The sequence below is a fragment of the Acanthopagrus latus genome, chromosome 19 (genome assembly GCF_904848185.1).
Source record: "Acanthopagrus latus isolate v.2019 chromosome 19, fAcaLat1.1, whole genome shotgun sequence".
Taxonomy (NCBI): Eukaryota; Metazoa; Chordata; class Actinopteri; order Spariformes; family Sparidae; genus Acanthopagrus; species Acanthopagrus latus.
The window spans coordinates 12,490,638-12,511,062 of NC_051057.1; the positions used below are offsets into that span (position 1 = coordinate 12,490,638).

The window sequence follows — 20,425 nt, forward strand, 5'->3', positions numbered from 1 at the left end:
CAGGAGCTCCAGCTCCAGGTGCAACACAGCGCTGGTCTGTTTAACATCCAGCTCCCCGTGTCGTCTGTTTCTTTGGACCACCTCGACCCCCGTATGTCTCTGTTTCCACCAGCGCGCCGGGCTTTTGTTTTTATGTAAACTGCAATCATATCGCCCATCGCGGTGTGAAATGATGACAGAGCGGGTGAAAATTGATTCAGACTCACTCCCCCCTCCTCCCCGACAAGGAAAGGCAGACTGAAATACACCAAAATATATAACAACCTGGGCACGCTTTTACAGAGTAGACTGTGTGTGGGGGGGGGAGGGAAGGAGCCAAAATTGGGCGAGAGGGAGCTTAAAGTGCTCTGTTTGTCATGAGGTTTTGCTCTTTTTTTTTTCTGGGCTCATCAAGCAAACTGCCGCTATTGTAAAGAGGAAATTGCCTGTAAAAACTTCCCCCTCTGCTACCTCCAGAGAAAAATCTGGGAGTGAAGGTTCATTGTGGCAGGAGCTTGTAAATAAACGTAAACAACGCTAGGTGTAAACGAGCCTAACAGGAGCACGAAGAAAAAGAATGAAGGAAAGGTGGGTTAGTCGCCTGTGCAGCTGGGCCAGACTGTTAATGTCTGCACTTTTTCTATTAGACGGGACCCCCTGGCTGCCTCATACAATTATGTTATTCTTCTGGGGCCGCGAGTGTGGGTGTCTGCATTGTGAGGCCGTGTCTGGAGGTGATAAAACAGCAGAAAGCACATAAATAATGACTTAATGATCCCCCTCCACCCTTTGCCATAATGATGACGGCGGAGTTTTCCAAGTCGGGGCCCTTGTGTGTGTGTCTGTGTGTGTTGGGGGGGGGGGGGATCCACATGTGGCCTCCAGGTGTGCTTGACTCCATCTCTACTACTACACTTCTTCACCTCCCAACTCGCCTCTTTTACTTTGTCCATCTTTTATTATCCACATCCGTCTATACACGGATCCCTCCCCGTGAGCGCATTCATCTTGTTGCACTTGCAGGAATACGCATCAAATACTTCTCAAGAGAATGATACAGCTGGATGATCTGCATTCATCATCCCGTCAAATGTAATTCTTCTGCACCGGTGGACTACAGGAGGCCCTCTTGGATGTCCCCATGGTAAGTAAAACATGATGCAGAGCCCTAGGGTGCCCTTACGGTGAAGAAAAACATTAAACATTTCCCTCTAGGGTGCTCTTCCAGTGGACACAATGTGGTGAAGTATCCTCTAGGTGCACTTCCATTAGAGAGAAAGGTGACAAATGCCCTGTAGGTGCCCTTTCAATGGAGAAAACATGACAAAATGCACTCTAGGTGCCGTTCCAGTGGAAAAAAAACAGGAAAAATGCTCTGTACGTCACCCTTCCATTGGAGAAAACAAAACGCCCCCTTGGTGCCCTTCCAGTCGAGAACATTTTAGAAAATATCCTCTAAGGTGCCCTTCCAGTGGACAAAACGAGTGCCCCATTGTGCCCCACGATAAAAATCTATCCACGGTCTGTGTGCTGGTGCCCCCTCCCTCCCCTTTCATTTGGTGGCCCCCTTTCATTTTTCCATCCCTTGCCCCTAAAACATCCTGTGTACACCGCTGTTCCTCTGCATACGAGGAGTGCCTGAAAGCTGTGAATGTGTTTGTGCAGCAAAACAGGTCATTTCTGAGCGACTGAACGTGTGAGACCAGAAGCAGAATCAGACATGCGGCTAAATTATAGTCCAGCCGCTGAGGCAGAAATAACAGAGCGATTTTGCGTAATTGTTTCTTTAGGTAAGTTCTGCTACCAGTGCTTTACAAGGGATTGCAGTAAACCATGTGACTGTACACTGCAATTAACATCCCTTACCACCTTCCTCGGTTATCTTTCTCTGTGGGGGTAAACATGCAAGCCGGTGATTAGTCTGAGAAATGTTTGAGCCTTTTCTGCTGAAGCTACTTTTGAGCACTTTAGCAGCCTCTCTAGCACAACATGCCAAAGTCTGAATGTAATCGATTCACACTGTGAGGGAGGGAAAAAAGGGGCGACCGAGAAAGAACGAAAGGGCAAGAATCAAAGACGAAATAAAGTGTCAGTAACCTGCCAATTATTATAATTGCCTCCTCAGCTAAAAAAAACTGATGATCCCTGGATATCTGAGAGGATGAGAAATCACACATGGGGCGCGTGCATGCACGCTCATATACAATTACTGGAAAACCTCTTTAAGACCGGGCCAAGAAGAAACACATATTTGGAATGAGAGTGTGTTAATTATGATGTATGGAGGAGGGAGAAAGGGAGGCAGCGGGGGCGTGGAGCTCCGCTGATCACAATGACAGGTTACAGTGGCTCCCATTGTGTGCACGGAGACCTGCCACTGCCTGTGGGTGTTTGGCCTGATACTATTCCAGGAAGCTGAACCCGCTGTTGTTTCACGCCCGTTAACACACAGCGGTGGCCGTAAAACTGAACATGAGCGCCCTTGAGTAAGTTACTGCATCTGACCCCGCACTGTGACCTTCTCGCAGAGATATTTCCCTCCGGGGATGATTAAGTATTGTCTTAACATCACAGCTTTCAGTGTGGAGTGAGAAGTTCGGGTGGGAGCTGTAATGGAGTTGAGGCATAGGAGGAAAACGTCAGCTATCTCTTAGAAAAACAAAAACAATTCAGAGTGGTTTATAGATGGCCAGCCACAAATGCCAAGTTTTCTAACACCAGCAGATACATTAATAAGTAGGAAAGAACACCCAACTATCTTTAGTCGCACAATTACCTCCCCGGCATCTGCAGCTTGATGTTCTCCAGCAACAGTTTCCTCATCGTACTGTGCTTCTCCTTTTTGTGTGCTTTCCTAAAGTCAATAAAAAGACGTCGACCCTGCAGGAAAGAATCCCCTTTTGCCCTTAACTGCTGCAGAGCAGGGAGTACTTTTCTACCCTTAGAGCCTTTGGGGAAGAGCGTGGAGCGCAAAATAGATCAGGATGCTACGGGGCCCTTGCTTCAGAAGGGCAGAGGTCTATTTTTAATGACAACAAGAGCACTGTAACAAAGTGTTGTGGTAGGGCAAGACCAGAGGAAATGTATCCTCTGCGTAGGAGTGCCTCCCTCGCTGTGCCCGTTCTCCGAGTTGTGCAACAGCTTAAGCGAAAAAACAACTGCGAAGGTTTCCTGCAACAAAATCCACTTCATCCTTCGTTTTACGACGATTTGACGGAGCTCATCTCCGCTTATCCTCATTTAGAAAATGAGTCTTTTCTCCTCACAGTCGCCCACTGCTGAGCGGTGTTGGAGCATGTGTTTCCATGTGACTGCGCACCTTCCTCATGTATCTATATGTCGGGGACCCTCCCTCCCCCCGCTCTCATCACCAAACGTCACTCTTCACTCGTCAGCTGAATGAAGCACCCTTCATCAAGCTTCAGGGCAGACCGGACGTTTTGTACCTTTTTGTAACCATGGTTTCATATCAGCATCTTTTAGGTGTGGCATTACTTCTTATTGTAAACAGCCTCTCTTTCTCATTTTGATGTTCATAAGCTGCTTGGGTTTTTGCAACAGTCCCTGTAAACACTTTACAATCCAATGAACGTCTGCCATTTACTAGATTAGAATGGGGTACATTTATTTTTTTAATATCTATAATTTAATACAATGTTACCATAAGTTGTTATTGTCTGCATTAGGCAAAGGGACGGTATGAACATTTCACATCAAAATTATTCCAGCCAAATTGAATGCAGTTCAGAATTGCCACCAACAGTCTTAAAACTAAAACATTTTCAATTCTTTGTGGATAAATAAATCCATCCATCCAATTCACACCTGTTTATTGGGGATACCATGGGAAAGCCGCGCTGTCTGCAGTCGTGACAAGCTTTTGAGACTTTGCAGTGGCTGGAAAGACGAGGGCTCTGCATTCGTGGCAAATTCAAAATTATCCGAACGTCAGCAAGCTAGAAAACTTTTTCAAATCATTCATGTGAGGATCTTCACAATTATCCCATTATTTTCTCCATAGTGGACATAATGTGTAGTCTTGCATGGCCAGACCGATCTCCCGTGTCAGCACTGGAGAAAAATTCTGGCTTTACCAAGTATTATTCTGGTATAGGGGCGACCAGGTCAGTGTTCGGGTAACTCAGCGTTTTCTAGCGTGTGTGATGTAAAGATAGCGGTGAGGGAGAATGCAGCATGAAACAGACACCCAATACCAAGAGTGTGCACCCGCTGAGTCAGATGAGCCCCCGGCGCAGACTCGCTGTGGGAGGGTTTTTAACTCACTTCCACTCCCGGCTATTTGGGATTGGCACTTCATGTGGCGGACCCCTCCATGTGGATGCACAAACACAGGGAGAGGGTGTAGTAGAGGGAGGTCCCTTGGTGTTTCTCTTTGATAGGGCAGCAGGGAAGTCAGGGGTCAGGGTCAGGGGTCGAGCCTGAGGTCAACCCGACAGGGTCTCTGAGAAAGTGAAACGGGAGAATTTCCTTGTGACCCCCCCGGAGGCCTGACACATGCACCTGAGAGCAGAGCTGCGTGTGAAACAAACAGCGGAGCTAATAATAAACCTCTATATTTGTATTTTTTTGTTATTCCTGGCTGCCATCTTTCCGTGACAATCTCGGTCGACATCACATGATGCTGCTGGGGGATGTGTGCGGGGTTTTTTTTAGGCGCTTTTTAGGTGTTTGCTTGTATTTGAGTCTTCTCTCTTTTGTATGCCAGACGGAGGAGGAGGAGGGGAAAACACACACACACACACACACACACACACACACACACACACACACACACACACACACACACACACCTCATCCCGGAGAATCTTTAAACAACCCACTTCAGTCCCCAACAGGGCGGGAGAAGCAGAGGCAAGAGAGTCAGCACAACTCTTGAACGTAGCTTGCTTCTCGGGGGGATTCGGTAACACAATAGAGCCAGAAGCTGGAGAACAGCAACACTCTCTTGTTTCATGAACAGCATAATCAGACTGTATTAGCTAACCAACACTGTCTATAGAGAGAGCAAGAGAGAGAGAGAGAGAAGAAAAAAAAAAAGACACTCCCGGCCATGCCTCTAGAATTACTCCACTGTCTTTTACAGCAACTGATATCCTTATCGCTGCAGCCCAGTACCTGGCTAGACTTTTAATAGACTTAATGTTCCATAACAAAATATCCCTCGAGACCAAAACTCCTACTCATGTACAATAGCGTTCAACTCCAAATGACCACTTCCTCTCGTGCAAAGGGCTTAAAATCAAATCAAAGTCGAGTCGGCTTAGCGCGCTGTAAGCATGCAATCAACAACAAAAAAAAAAAAGTGCAGCGTTCACGGCTGACGGCCAGGTTTCTTAACTGAAGGGTTCATTCGGCGTGATGGTTTATTCAAAGGAAGAATGAAATGTTATTCAGGAGGAATAATAAGCGGGTTTGTTATTCACTGCCGGTGGTTCAGATCAGACCACACATCCTCTGTGTGGTTTCACCTTCAGAACTGAGGCAGCTTTGTGTCAGCGCCGGGGCAGACTACACGCTCGCATTCACGCCCGACACAGACTAGTAAAGGACATGAGTCACGAGAGTGTGGTGTCTGGAGTGTTTGCAGGCAAGGTTTTGGAAAACAATACAGAAGGTGTGCGTGAAGGAGTACTACACCTTGAAGACTACGCCACTGTGTTTCCTTACTTCTTGTTTTGACTATCCTTTCAAGGGCGTTTGTTTGGTTTCAGGCGCACGATGAAGTCAGAGGTTCTTAAATTAAATACGAAGGACTTTGCTGCATTACTGCCGTGGTAACCTGACTTAAAATCACACTGAGGTTTAAGGAGAATATTATTGGTGAATGCATTTCTTTAAAGGGGCAATATGCAGTTTTTGGAATAAATTCAAACTCATGTAAGCTCCATTACATTATTAGACTCTCATTATTGTTGGGGCTGCTACTTGATAAACAGTTAGGTATGGGATATTCTCTAATCCATGCTTGCTTTGTGAAAGAATGGACAGTTCTGCATCTTTGCGCCTCAACCAATTATCTAACTGAAACCATTCAAGAGGCTGAGAGAGAAAATACCCCGACCAGAAACTGCTTTTTTGTGAGGGGCCCCAAGACAAAAAGATTTAGTCCTTAATGTTGCATTGTGTTTGTAACGGTGCATAGACTCATTAAAAAATAATCCCTCTCACACTGTGTGTTGTTATTACTTTAGGAAACTTTAAGCGATTGTAGATAAAGATGGTCGAGGCCCAATTTCGATGTCATCAGAACACCAAAGTTACTCTGTTTGAGGACATGGAAATGAGACTCAACCGTCATGAGAGAGAGGAAATATAAAGAAGCATTCAAAAGACAAAGAATTTCAAAATGTAAATGTACTTTGTTACTTATCGCCACTGTAAGTAGCCTGAGAGGCAAAACTCGGGGCAGAAATGTCTCCAAACAGGTGACGTATCAACATTTTTGGACTTTGGCGGCGACAACATTTGTACAGTGTGCTTCCGCTCAGAAGGAGACCGCAGACAGCAAACAGTAAAAACTGAAACTGTAAAAGTATCACCTTCATCCCCAGTGGACAGCACACATTTGTTTCCTTTTCTCTCCCTTCATCTTGTTTTCCTCTATTCTGTCACTCCTCCTCTCCTGCCTTCCTCCTCTCCTCTCTTGCTTCCTGATTTTTCCCTTTCTTGTCTTGTCCCGTCCTGTCTGTCTGTCCGTCCGTCCCTCTCTAAGGACCTCCGGCACTGACAGATGAATCCGGCAGACAGATGCGTCCGGGGTACCGACTAGACTGCTGCCTCCGGAGAGAAACTCCTCCCTGTATATTTAACAATCTCCCTCCGAAGCGCCTCGGCCCTGCCTGTCTGCTTGTCAGCACTCCTATCACCTCCTTCCAATCTCCCCATAATTCCTCTTCCTTTTTTTTCTGGTGCCCTTTTCTTTTTCCACTCAAAAGAAGCGGGCGCCTCCCTCCTTTGTCTGGGAAACCTAAGTTCTTATCTCTTCACCTCCCTTTCCTCTCTTTATATCTCTCCTTTGTATCTCTCTCTCCTGCCTTTTTTTTTCCTCCCCTGCATGGCCGAACTACAAGCGGCGCGGCGCTTTATCTCTCAGATGTTATCGCGAAAACTTTCATATAAGGTCGGATGGAAAGAATACAGCACGCTCGGTTCTCCTTCATCCTCTTTGCGACTTGAATATTTTCCTCCTTCGAGGACACCGCTCCGTGATTAGCCCCTTCGTAATGATTTCAAAGTCGAGATAAATGTTTTCATTTGCCGAAGATTAAAGGATTTTCTGTATTTATATCCTCTCACTGATCAAATTAGAAGCTTTCTCCGGCTGTTTTTTTGCGGCGGCGGCGGGCGATAGATGAAGCCCAGATAGCACTAAACACATCACATCAAAACAGCTTCTTATCGTCTAATGACATGCTCCATAAAGATAAGATGAAGGTCCCATGAGGAGTGAAAAAGAAAAAACCCGAAAGACTTCAGCTGCACCGCCATTCCCGCCTTCCCTCCTGCCACTGACGTTAACAACTTATGGCACAAACGGCCACACATACCTGCGCACCTGCTTTAGTAATAGATGCAGGCTGCTAATTTAGCTCCCGACTATACATAGCGACGAGTGTCAGAGTCTCGCAGGAGGCAGTCCAGTTTCTGCTCTCACCTCAGAGGTAGATGCCGCAGCCTGAGAGAACAGGAAGCTCCCGTTTAAAAAAAAAAAAAAAAGAGAAATGTAAGAGACGAGGCGCCGCCATCGAATGATCCTCTCATTCATGCTTCAAAGTCGTTCATCTTTCCAGAGAAATACAGCTGGGTGACGGCCCAGAGGGGAGGGGAGGGTGAGGAGAGGGGAGTTTTGTTTCTCTCTGTGTGTTTGGTGACAACTCATGACTCATTTCACCCTTCGAATGGCCCTGTGGTGCTCCATCACTCAATAAACAAAGAGCAGCGAAAGCCTCTTCGCTCCTCTCTTCCTCGATTCTCTCATTTTCTTTTCCCCTCCTTTCCTCCCTCCCGACTCATTACACCTTGTCACACGCTCTCTCCCTCCCTCCCTCATCTCTCTGGGCGCCCCTGTACAAAGTAACTCCAAACTTAAATGAGTTTACAATAATCGCTTCTCCTGTTGTCACACAACTTTGGATCCATCTCTGTTTAACCTTTCAAACATCCTCTCGGCTTGATCCCCCCAGTGAAAAAGAGGCTTTGGGGGATTATTTAATCGTGACCCAAATAGAGTCTCCCTCTCCTTTTTCCCCCTGTACTGGTTAAAAGACACATTCCTCTGCTGTTTGAGTGGAGGTTTTGAGGTTGTAGGGGGGGGGGGTGGGTGGGTGAGAGAGCGGGGACAGAGCTAATGTGGTGTAGCAGGCGCTGGCGAGTGAAGGCTGCTAATTCCCTCTGACGTGCGGACATGAAACTGGATGTTCTGCTCAAACCACAGACGCTCGCTCTTGGATCCGGGGCTGCAGACGCATCAGCGCATCCAGGGGTCACATATCGCTCGCCTGCAATTTCCTACACCTGCCCCTGGTGGTGCTGCCTCTGCTGCTTAGCACGCGGTGTGAAATGATCACAGCCCCCCCGCCTGTTAAACAAGGATGCGTCCCATCAGAGATGAACTGCTGTGTGTTTTTTCTTTCTTTCTTTTTTTTTTTTCCTTTTTAATCGCGCCACTTGCAGCGCTTTTCACTCCAGCATTAATACTCCGGAGCACAATATCCCTGGCAGGAGAAGACGTGACACTGAGCCTATAGAGTGTCAGTTTCCCTGCGCGACAGAGAGCAAAAACTTCCAGAGCTGACCTTGACAGAGAGAGATGTGCCGCGGCTCCTCTCTATCTGTTTGGCAGCGACGCAGCCGTCACGCACAAACAACAGATGCCGCGGGGTGGCATTGTGTTATCCCGCTTGATAGCTTCCCCGCAACCTCTCTGGCCTTTAAAGAGCAGAAGTGGCGCAGATGATAAACTTTTGCCAGCGTTTTTTTTCTTTTCCATCTCCCTTTTGTGACAGAGGCAGCGCTCAAATCCCCCCTTTGTCAGGAAACCTTGGGAGTAGCCATAGCAACGTCTCAACCACTCACCGAATGGAGAGCGAAGACGCTGGAGACTGTTTGCTTTTTGCGCCGTGGCAACTTTTCTTTGTTGGGCACGAGCAGGTCAGAAATATATCTGAGAGCGCTCAAAAAAACCCCAAACAAAACCAGCGGAGACACTTTGAATCCTCTCGCATGTGGGACGGGTCGCCGCAGCTACTACTGCCTTGTAAACAGCGGTGGCACTGAGAAACAAGACGAGGGGACGAGATAATGGTAATGTGGCTGTGATGTATAAATAGTCTGCGGTAGTTAAAGGACACAGCACAGCGGGGAGGAACACTTCAGCTACTGTTTGCATCACAGAGTTTACTTGCACAAGGGCGATAAATCATCCGCTGATGAGTTTGTATAAAAAAAAAAAAATCAGGGGGCTTCCGTGCAATAAAGCCGGGATCCTTTGTGAGGCTTGTGTGTACAGGGACAAGCCGCCTCCAAGCACCATCTTGCTGTTGTCAGATAAATAAGTAACCAAGGGGCCTTAAAGAGCACCCAGGGGCCAGAGGGTAATGGCTGTTTGGTTTACACGTGCATGATAATGCCTTTCACTTTCACTCCCAACGGGGTCTTGACCCCCCCGGGTGGGGGACGCCAAATCACAAAGGTCGGCGACAATGGCCCTGTCATTCAACCGGGTTTCCGTGGTGACCACACAGCCCGCCGAGGCCGCCGGGGTCATTTTCATCAGGGCATTCTCCTGGCCTCGGACTAATTGCCGTGTTTGTGCCGCCGTTCTGTGTCAGCGCTCGGGCAAATTCCCAACACAGCGCAAATATCAATCATGCTAATCATATGCTGCTCTACAGCAGGCGCTGGAATGTGTGGCGGGGGTCCATGATGCCGTGTGTTTCTGCTGCTCACCTCGTCAGCTCTGCTGAGCAGGAGCGCGAGCGTTGACGTCGTTGAAGGCCGAAGCTCATGACCGTTTCTTTAATTGATTGATCTGCCAGTAATTTCCTTAACTAACATCGTTCACGTATTGGTCGGCAAAGGTGTGAGAAGATCAGCATCCTGTTGATGGTTCAATTCAAATGTTTTATGCAAAGGACAGTCCAGAAGTCAAAGACAGTAAGCAGTAAGTAAAACTTCCTTCTTCTAACATGCTTCTAAACCCAGATTACAACGTACTTTACACAAACAACAGAATAAAGATGGAGAACACCAGCAAACGTTCACATCTGAGAAGCGACAACGTGTCAACCCTCGCTGTTGAAGCACAAAAACGTGCTTGTCAAATATTGAAAATGGCTGAAATTTTCACATCATTTCTCACATTTTCTCATTTCCCACTATTTAGACAGATATGATGATTGTGACATGATTCTCGATGAGCAGGAATGATCATTTTGTGCATCACAATTTCAACAAAAAAATCAGGATGATGTGACATTTGTCTGCCGGGGACATCTCCGCCTGACGACAGCGCTTCATTTAGATGCTGTTCTATTGCATGTTTAGACTTTATCAAAAACTTCCAGCGTCTGTGAAGTGGATTGAACACAATTTTGTAATATTTGGATTACTTTTGTTGCTCTGGCTGCAGCTGACGATTACTTCCTCTATCAATCTGAGCAGCCAATTATTTTTCTGAATTAAGCAATTACGTTTTTAGCCAGTGCAGTGATGGAAAATGCACGTCATGTTGACAAATTGAATCTTTTGTTGAATAAAACCAGGAAATAATGTCATGCGAGGAGTTAGAACAGCTATTTACTGCTTTTTCTTAATAATTCGATTAACAGTTTAGTCAATAAAATAGAAAAAGTGACCAAGAGTCTAAAGTGATGTCTTCAAATGTCTTTTTAACCAAGATATTAAGTTAACAATCATTTAGAATAGAGAACAGCAGCAAATCCTCACATTGAAGAGGCTGTAACCTGTCAATGTTTGGAGTTTTAGCTCAAAAACAGAGCAGACAGATCATCTCTTTTTCCTGTCCAAATCGATTAATCCGCCAATCTTTTGCAACTGATGTTGTTTTTTTTCCCTCCATGCAGTCTTGCTTGAGCCCTTCAGCTCCAATATAAACTGGCAACTTTAGCCAGCAGGCAGCATGTCACATGATTTCTTGATTCAGCACTTTCACATCATCTTTCTCTTTCTCCCTCTTTCTCTCTCGTTTGGCTTTTTCATCTCCCCTCTCGTTTCCTGGGGGGGATCTTTAGCATCCGACTTCTAATAAAGGCCTCCAAAGTAATTCTACCGTCTGGGATGAGGGTCCCCCCTTTTTCCTCTCCCACTGTTGGTAAAGCGCAGTGTGACAGGACGGATGAGCCGCAGCATCCTCGTGAGGTCTGAGGCCAGAAGATCAGAGGAGGCTGACTGTGTTTATCAGAACTGCAGCTTTCAAGTCCTGAAAGCCAACGCGAGCAAAAAACAACCACTGAGCCGCATGAATACCAATGGAATGGATGAGCGTCCGCCCCGGCGCTTTTACACTCTGGACACAGCCTCGGAGGGCGAGATTTGCATGTTGTCTGGAAAGGTGTTGGCCTCGGGGCTCGAAAGAAACAACAGTGATAAGCGACTCAGTTAACAATTACGCGCGGTTAATCGTACAATAATCGGGAGTGATCAGAGCTGGAGATTAGCATTCATCTAAACCCTGCTGCAGGCTGGCCAAGGACAGAGCCGTGGGGCACCTGAGCCACATTTACAACACCAAACAGAGGCTTTACCTTAATCCTCCTGAAGCCACTCACCAGGAACACTATAGGATCCAGTGTCAGGGGGGCTTTTGTGGAAGATAGATGTTCGCTTTAAAGGGGCATTGTGTTGAAATTCAAACTCTGAATTTCAATGTCTACAATAATAAATGAGGTGATAACACAAACTCAGAAATATGTATTTTCCCCATTACTGAGTAAACAAGCTGTTTGGTCATAAACACAGAGAGTTTGTTGATTTAGTTTGTCAGTCCTACACGCTGCCACATCAATTCTGAATGTGTCGGTATAGGAGACATTCAAATGAAGCTCTCCTTCTTCTCGCAGAATATGGTTTTTCATATAGTCTTAGGCAGCGTTCAAGGACTCTGTCATTGTGTAGAGTGCAAAACCTCGACAAAGGGGACGCTGAGACTGAAAGCACATCCGGCACACTTTTCGTCAGATGCGGAGCTCAGGTAACGAAGGTCGCACATTCTGCTCGACCCTCAGCAGGGACAAAAGCACGATATAAAATATTTTCATTCTTTAAAAACCAGAGCAATCACACGTGTCACACACCGCTGCTGCTGTTCGCATTCAGACGTTTTTTTTCTTTTCTCTTTTAAAAAAAAGAAATTATTCTACACGCTCCTTTCCTTCCGAAACTACTGACTGTGACGCCAGCGCTCAGGCTGTCATCAGACGCTGAAAGTGGAAAACGAATTTGCAGAACATGAAGCTTTCTGCGGGAATGAAACGGCTCTCAGGTGACGGGCGCACTCTGCCAGCACCACCAAGCGGCCGCGCGTCGCAAGGCAAAGCGCAAAACTTCTCAAAACTGATATTTACGCTGTGGGGATATTTGGATTCGTGCGCTGAGTGCGAAACGCTGGCGTGCTCCCGTTTTTGCACCGCATTTCGACTGATTTGAACTTAAAAAATAGGCAGGACAAGTGAGGAGGGAGCAAACACCTCGCCGGAGTGTGTGCAGAAGCCCGTGCAATGTCGGAATGTGAATTAAAAAAAACAAACAAAAACCAAAAACAGACGCACAATCCAGAATAAAATGTGTTTTCGTCTTACCAAGTGAGGTGCCCAACTCCCGTTCATCTATGAGGAGCGAAGCTGCGCGTCTCGTCCCGCTGAGAAGAGTGGAAAAGGACAAAAAACAAAAGGGGGGAAAAAGATGAGCTGAAGATGATATATCCTCAGTTGTGCTGTGTCACTTGTAAGGGAGAGAAAAAAAAAAGCGTGCTTCGGTTAAACTCCTTCTCTCTGTGTCTGCAGAGATCCCTCTGTGCTGTCTGTCGTCCCTCCGGAGCCCCCGTGTGCTATTTCTGCCCCACAGTGAAGCGCTCTGTGCCGGTGGCTCCTCGGCGCACGGCTTGTAATCGGACACCGCACTGTCGCGCTGCGCCACAGACAATGTGCCTCCGCTCTCTCTCTCCCTCCCTCTCTCTCTCTCTCTCTTTCGGGGAAGGTGGGGATGCCAAAAAAGCAAAACCACGCCAAGGGGGAAAAAAAGAAGAAGAAGAAGAAGAAGAAGAAAGAAAACTGTCCTTCAACTAAGAGCCTGCGCACAAGAATCTTCGGAGTGGAGGTGGACGATGAGCCCGGCGCTGCTCTCCTCAGTCACTGCTGCACATCTCTCTGCGCGGGGCTCTGATGGCTGAGCAGTGCGCCCCCACTTTACGCGTCCACTCCAGAGGAGAGACGTGGCAGGCGGCGCGCAGCTGTCCTGCAGGTGGAGGAGAGGAAGACAGCGCGGCTAACCGCTGGAGGAGCTACAAGTTGGATGAGCGGGATTTTTTTTTTTTTTTTTTTGACGGTGTGAGCTATTTTTGAAGACCGAGGCGCGATATGTTCGCTCCAGAAGTTTAGATTTTTCCTTGTGGTTGGTCTCTGCAAGGGAGGTCAGAGGTCAACACCAGCCACAGGAGAGCACTCACCCTTTATGGAGAGCTTATTTGCATGTGAATCTGGAGTCTTGAGCAACAACTTGACGTGTTTCTTAAAGGAAAACACGTCTGTTAAATGTGCATTTTAATTAGGAGAGAAAGATTCTCATCGACTGATTTTTTTGATACCTATTCAAACTCAATTAAAAAAAAAAAAAAAAACTCTTTGTTTCCTTTTTCTAAATAAACTGAATAAACTGACCTTAAAGGACAACAATACAGTTTTACCTTTTCTTTTCTTCTCTTCTCTTCTCTTTCTTTCTTTCTTTCTTTCTTTCTTTCTTTCTTTCTTTCTTTCTTTCTTCTTCTTTTTTTTTAACCTTACTTTTGTCTGATAACAGCTTGTTTATTCAGGTATGAAAATCATAAACATTTCTGAGTTTGTACTATTACCTCGTTAATGTTTTGAATATTAAAAGTCTGACTCTCGCAGTGCCCCTTAAAACATCAGTGCCGCACAAAAAAGCTCAGGAAGAAGTTGTGTTTTTCTTAAGTGAGAAGGGAAAAACACAATTTAAGTAACATTTTTGTCATTTATTTGACACGGTATATGCATGCAACTGTGTCTCGTTTTTGTTCACGTCACTGCAGCTCATATTTATAAAGCTCTTTGTGCAATCGTAGAATGGAACATCTTTCTTTACGAGCACTTTTTTGCATGAACTGCCTCTTTGTTTCTGTTGATATAACTATTAACAGCTACAACCTTCGTCAATGAACGTCATTCCCCCATCAAGCATCGTCTTTGCTGAAAGTGCCTTGAAAGTTTTTGCAGCTTCATCCTGGTGAGATTCAGAGACACCTTACAGAGGTTGACAAGTACGACTGCAGTTGTAAAAAAAAGAAAAAAAAGTAGCATAAAGCCTTTTCCAGAGGTTGCTGCATGTAATCTGATAAACTGCCTCCAGTGATGTCACTCAGTGGCTATGCTGCATTGTGGGTAACATAGGCACCAGGCTTTGGAAAGCAGTCTGGATTGCAACCAAAAAACCTGATGCTTGCACAAAATTGTACTGTGTTAGGTTGCCTGTAAAACATTGATAAGGAGTGTTGAATAAAAATGGGTTCATTTCAGCTCCTTGCATGTTCATGTGAGTGTCGGGGCCCGCACCGGTCCGGCATTATTACTGTCTTTGTCTCAGTGTGCGTGGTCTTGACTACAACATGGCAAAATCCTCAAAAACTCATGCTCTCTCGTGACAAAGCTGGTAAAAATTCAGCTTGAAGGACACTTAAGCAGAGAGGATGCTGGGGCTCGATCCCCGCCACGCATATCTGTAACCTGTAACCTCTGTTTTTAACAGAGAAAATAGGTTCATTCCTGAATTCAGCTCCGTTTTGAACTCTGCAAATGGATCCTTTCAGAGAGTAACTGTCTCATATGAGGTGGCATCTGTGTGTGCTGAGTAGATAGAGAGTGACAGCTCTGTGTTTCCCTGCCTTTGTGTGTTTTAATAGTGACATCCCCAGTTCAATTACCTATTTATCCCCCCGGTGAATGAATGCAGCCTCTATCAAGCTCCAACAGCCCGGAGAGTGTCGTACACAGCTTTAGGGCTACGACAGCAAGTGTGTGTGTCTGTCTTTTTGACAGACACGTATAGCCGAGTCAACAACAGCTTGTTAATACGCCTCTTCGTTCATCGGGAACGTGCCTCAGTGAACGCCTCGGCTCCTGTATACCCACATCTAAATTCAAATCAGGTAATTTTCATAAAAATGTCGCTACCCACGATGGAGGGGGGGTGGGGAAGTAAAGCTGAGATTTACATTTCGAGTGGCCTCCGTGCAACTCTGGGAAACGCGTGGGTAACCTTTTCCTTTCTGTTGCTGCGCATGGAGACTCAAAGGGAGCAGATTCTGCTTTCTTAGAATATCAGAACAGATTGGGTGAAAATGCAACACGCCAAAGGGCGCTGACAAATATAATGCAGGAACTAAATGAAATGATAAACCAACAAGAGGCTCACGTCAAATGTTAGTCACAAAACCAGCTGTCGAATTTACAAAAAATTCATCTACTGAGAAGTGCTGTGACCTCCAGAACTTTTTCCCTTCAGTGCTTCAGGAATTTCAGACTCTCTCTCTCTCCGCTCCGCATGGTTCGGTCTCTCTTACAATAGATGTTCTACTTCCTCGCAGCAAAAAGAGTAACCCACAGAGCTCCGGCTCCAACTTCAGAGCGAGGCTTCAGCCGGCTGCTGCTTCACGGAGCAGGTTTCATCAGTCAAAAACAATGCAGCCATCAGACTCGATGATGGATGACATCACATTAGTTCATGATGGGGGGGCCGAGACGGAATGAATCAAACCCACACCGGTATTTAAGTCTCCTCTTGCGTGTGTGTGTGTGTGCATTTGTGTGAGTGTGGACACCTTTGTTGCTCAGCATCCCTGTTTTGATGTCAGGCTAACGCACTCAAGTTGCCAGGCAACCGCAAAAAATTCAGTTTCAGGAAGAGCCCACTATATTTCACCTGGTCATATAAGATCTCAGTAGGGTGTATCTGTGTGCTAGTGTAAGTATGGGGGGGGGTTCATCTCTCAGCTTTTTGCACAAATGGGGTTTTCTACATTATTTCAACTCGTATGTGCTTTGACCATATAATATTTTCAAAGTCTTAAAAAGACACTAAAGGCCAACTTTTATCTGAACGGGGGAGGGAAGACATGCAGGGAATATTTCCAAGCTTTTTAATATTGATCTATTTCCTTTGCGTGGACGTAGGAAGCATTTTTAAATGTGGGTTTTAAACTGATACTTTTTTGAATAGAGTAGATGTCATGTCATGTGTTCTGGTACCTTTTACCAGGTGGTCTGACACATCATCTGGCTATAATAGCATGAGGAAAAATATTGGTAGGCCTACATTTAGCAAATTCATCCAGAGGAAAGTGCCCCAGATCAGATCTTTGAATATATTGTCAAAAGCTTACCTGGCTTTATCCCATCTTGTTTACTTCAAATGTTCCTTCCATACCTCTTCATTTCATCCCTCCCTCTGCTTGGTGTGAAAAGAGCACCGAGTGGATAGATGGACTAAAAGAGAGTGGGGCTTTTCCCACCCTCTCCCGCGGCCGTGACGCCCCTGCGTGTGATAGTGTGCATCTGTGACGGCTCAGGTGCATGTTACGTGTGTCTGTATACATACCAACAGTAGGCCGACCTCTTGTTTTCAGTGCCAAACCTCAGTTGACCTTAGCCGAGCCCCCAGATCCCTCATCCCAAACACGCCATCTGTCATGCTGTTTCTCTGCCGCTTCGAGGCCCCGGGTCAGCTCGCACCTCGCAAAACACAGCCAGCCAAAAAAGCCAACCGCTGGGATATGCAAAACACACACTGGCTCACTGACACATAAATGCAACATTTTTCACACGCAGGAGGTTGGATGAACCTGCACACATGCATGACTGTGCGAGAACATTCGACCGACTCGGAGAGGTGAGAGCACAGGGGGGTCATTTCCCAGAGGGGTTTAAAAGAAAGGGGGCATAAGGAAGAAGAGTGTGAGAAGACAGCAAAGGGTGAGAGGGAGAAAAGCCGGCCAGCTGTGAAAGACTGCAGTCATTCTTCACTCTCCAGCTCCATACCTGCAGACTCAATGAGCCATCCCACGCTGCAGCGGGGCCAAAGCCATGCGATTTCTCAGGCTTACTCAGCCTTACTGTGCCCCTGCAGCAGCAGCATCCAGGGCCTTGTAGTGCCAGGACTCTGCAAAGTCTACTTTCACTGCCACGCTCCACGGGAGGAAGGATTGGACGATGATGCTGTAACTGTCACAGTGTCGGAGGAAGTATGTCTGCGACAGCGGGGACGGCAGTTCTGGAGGTGACAGACTCAGCAAAAGAGGACAAAGTTTCTGTGGGCGCAGATTTATCAGCTGAAGATCTGAGATAATACTTATTGATACTTTGACCCCTCACATCTTTTTCATCATGCTAGCAGCGAGGCAATGTCTGAAATATCTCAGGAACTGCTGGCTGGATTTCCATCACATTTGTTGCAGACGTTCATGGTGCCCAGAGGATCAATTCAAATAACTTTGGCGATCTCCTGACATTTCCTGTAGCACTAGCAGCTGATAAAATCTTCACTTATCCTGTGAAAGATCTTAACATTTACTAAATGGACTGGCACAATTTTTTTGTGCAGATATTCACGGTTCCCACATGATAAATCGTAATGACTTTGGTGATCCTGAGACTCTAGCGCCAGCAGCAGGTGAACATTTCCGATACAGAGTGAAAAATCTCAACAGCTATCGGATGGATTGCCATGAACATCCATGGCCCCTCAGGATGTATTCAAACACACATTTAAATGAAGGACAGAATTTCAAATAAAGCGTGACAGCCCTTATGTGGAGAAAAGAGCGGAAGAGCAGAACTCGACCAGCCACCAACAAATGTTAGCATGCTAAGAATTTAAGCTAATATGATGAAATACAAGCAAAATACAAGCACCAGAGATGAGCACCAAAAAAATAAAGAGCACAAAACTAAACTTAGAGCAAACCAGAGACAAAACAGTGTACAAACCAGAAGACATGGGCTGCAAATGAAGGCAAAACATGGTGGGTAGACAGCTGAGAAACAACGGAGGCACAGGTAATGAAACTGACGAACCAGTGAAGAATGAGGGGAAAACACAGGTTTGCGTACACAGGGAGGGATTAACTAATGACACACAGGTGTTCACAGAAAAAGGGCGGGAAAACAGAGAGGAAGTGGAAAGTGAAGCATTTTGCATGAGATTATTCTTTCAGCATAAAACAGGAAGTTACAAAAAGAAAAACACAGCCCTTTAGAATTTATTTTAGTAAATAACTCAGTGTTGGCATTGTTACCTCCAGCATGACATGTTAAGCCAGGACTCCCTCTGTCATAAAAAAAAAGAGTCTGCCGCTGATTGAAGCTTTAACTTCCTGCTCTCACTTATGACATCATAATGAAAGTTTTACTCCATCTTCATCTTGTTCTCGCGGCTCTGTTTAGTCTACCTCGGCCCGCTGTATGCAGTGTGTGGGAATGATGGAGTGTTTTTGGGGCCCGGTCCGTCCAAAGGTACTGAATGAATGGACTGCATGAGATAATGAAATGCAGCACCAGAGTCCACGGGGGTCATCTTTCTCGCTTTCTGTCCAGAATCCGGACGGCTGTATTTGTCTTTGTCCTCCCCTCTATGGCCCATGATGGATAGTAAAAAGAATATGGCTGATGGTGAGAGTTTTTTTTTTTCTCGCCCCTCTTCTTTTTTAGTGTCTTTTTTTTTTTTTTTTTCGATCACCATTAGCGAAGTGGCAAAGTTAAGGGCAGAACTCTGAAATTCAATCACGGGAATTGAAGGTTTGGAGGCGTGAGGTCCTGGCCCCATGGGCAGTTTGGAGATTGCTTCAGATTAATTAACGTCAAAATGGAGAGGGCGAGGCCGTGGAGGACAATTATGTATGTGACTGCTGGCCATGGTGTTTGCCATTCACAGCAAAGAAAGAGTGCAGTCTGCTGATTCTTCTCCGCGTTAAGAAGATATTTTATTCCCAGTCAGTAATTTTTAAGAAGCCCAAAGCAATTTAAGCAAAGATAAAGTAGGCAGAAGCTACCCATGGCTAAATGGATAGAAAAATAAAGCCACTTATGTAAGTACTCAAGGCGTGTATAATCCAGAGGAGCCACGGCGGGGGGAAAAAAAAACTACCGCCAACTCCTGTGCATCGTAATCTTCCGAGGGGATACCCACAGATAGACTGAGAATACCGCTCAATTAAAGCAGTAACATTTAATTTATTAAAGCTTTAAAATGCCCACTTAAGACGTATGAAGCACCACAGGGCACCTCATGTGCATTGTTTGGATCTTGCATCAGTACTACGGCAATGCTATCGGCTAAAAACATAACCCCGTCTGCTGAGAATCATCGCAGCCACTTTCCCCGCTTCCACTTCATATGCATACTTGTGGTTTTACAAACCAGATTAAGCAGACAAATATACTGCGCGCTGGATCTTGTGGCCACCGGGGGTCCGGAGCGAACTGTCTCAGGGAAAAAAAACAGGAATAAATCTGGCAATTTCTAACTCAGCAAAAAGCGATATTGTTTCTCATGTTCCGGGGCGACTTCACTGGTCTCTTACGCTAAACCGGGGCCACAGACGTCACACAGTCCAATGTTACATGCACAAACGCTAGCTTAATGAATGTACAAGAGCACATCCAGGCATGCGTTTCTCATCCTGTGCCTGGCTCTCTCATGCAAACACAATTATCAGTGACAGCCGCAGACGGGCCGGCGCAGGGGGAGCCGGTGTTTGCGTGAACCGTGGTGCACTCTGAGCAGGTGTGCACAGGAAATCAAGATTGCTCGTCGTCGCTACGCTGCGTTTCTATCTCCAGAGTTTTGGAAACTCTGATTTATGTGCGTGCTCCTCGGGTCTGTGGAAGAGACGAGAAAAATGTCAAAATTCTGAGGAGGCTTTCACAGTTTGCTAGTCGGACGGATTTACACAGCCTGCGGAAGTAGAGCCGCCCCGGGAAAAGAGATGTTTAACTTACGTTATGAAATATATGCTCGCGGTAAATGTGGAACATGGCCGTGTTCCATGCGGCTGACAACAGCAACCAAAACTTGCATTAACTGATAATAATCACACACATTACTGAGGTATTATCGTTCCATATCATCCCCAGCAATGCAGATCCTGTCCGTAATGAGCCTGCAATATGGCACAGGAACT

The 20,425-nt window shown here is 46.1% G+C and overlaps 1 protein-coding gene across 2 annotated transcripts in view; it reads right to left on the reverse strand.

The window, feature by feature from the left end:
• sema5a (sema domain, seven thrombospondin repeats (type 1 and type 1-like), transmembrane domain (TM) and short cytoplasmic domain, (semaphorin) 5A) overlaps nucleotides 1–13,589 on the reverse strand; it is a 129,697-nt gene extending 116,108 nt beyond the window's left edge. The window contains exon 1 of one of the 2 annotated variants that reach the window (XR_005071605.1): nucleotides 12,819–13,589. The gene's annotated coding sequence lies outside the window, so the exon portion shown is untranslated. The remainder of the gene's footprint in view (nucleotides 1–12,818) is intronic. The other variant, XM_037079862.1, reaches the window with a different exon arrangement.
• Between the last annotated feature and the right edge of the window lie 6,836 nt (nucleotides 13,590–20,425).